Source organism: Monoraphidium neglectum, assembly GCF_000611645.1.
Source record: "Monoraphidium neglectum strain SAG 48.87 unplaced genomic scaffold scaffold02782, whole genome shotgun sequence".
Lineage (NCBI taxonomy): Eukaryota > Viridiplantae > Chlorophyta > Chlorophyceae > Sphaeropleales > Selenastraceae > Monoraphidium > Monoraphidium neglectum.
In genome coordinates this window covers 6,757-7,553 of record NW_014010846.1, presented here as the reverse complement: position 1 = coordinate 7,553, position 797 = coordinate 6,757, and positions in this window count along the sequence as shown.

Sequence of the window (797 nt, the reverse complement as noted above, 5' to 3'; positions counted from 1 at the left end):
CCGCAGCTGCGGGCGACGCCAGCCGCTGCGCGACGATAGTGGGCGTCGCCTGGGGCGCGGATGGGGGGCCGCTGCCCTTGAGGTCGGCCGCAGAAGGTTTTGCATTCACCGACATCTCCGCCTGATGGTGCGAGTATCCACCCCATGGGGCACCCGCGAGTGCGCCAGCGCGAGCGGCGGATGACGACGCGCCCGCAGACGAGCCCCACTGCAATGCCCCCGAGTTCGGCCGCTCCGCAGCTGTGCTGGGACCTGGTGAAGATCCTTCCTGCAATAGCAGTGCCCAGCAGGGGGCCAGAGCGCTCGTGGATAGGATGTCGCTCACGGCATGTTGAGAACAGCAACGCAAGTTCGGAGCCCCAGCACTCACTCCTACTCGGAGACGACGGCCAGAGGACATGTTTCGCTGTGATGTATGTGCGTAATCAAGGCTTCTCCGTGCCCCTTCTGATGTGAAATCAAATTTGCCCAATGCACATCGCCCTTGTGGTAGACTTGATTAAAAAAAGTCCTTCAAATATGTACATGCAATATACATGCTCGCATCTGCGCAGCAGCCCGGGAAAACCTTGGGAGCGCAGCATGCGCTACGCGCTGGCAGTTTCACTGGCAGTGCTGCCAGTCCTGAGCTTTTAGTTTTAGTCCACCACAACGTCCAGGCCTTGAGGACTCAGCACATGCATCAATTATCCCCCGCACTTGATTACTTTACGCATCTGAGAAGGCGGCCGACGCCTGCTCAGACCTTGGCAAACGCTTGCACGCGCACCAAAAACATATTTGCACCCCCCATCGGC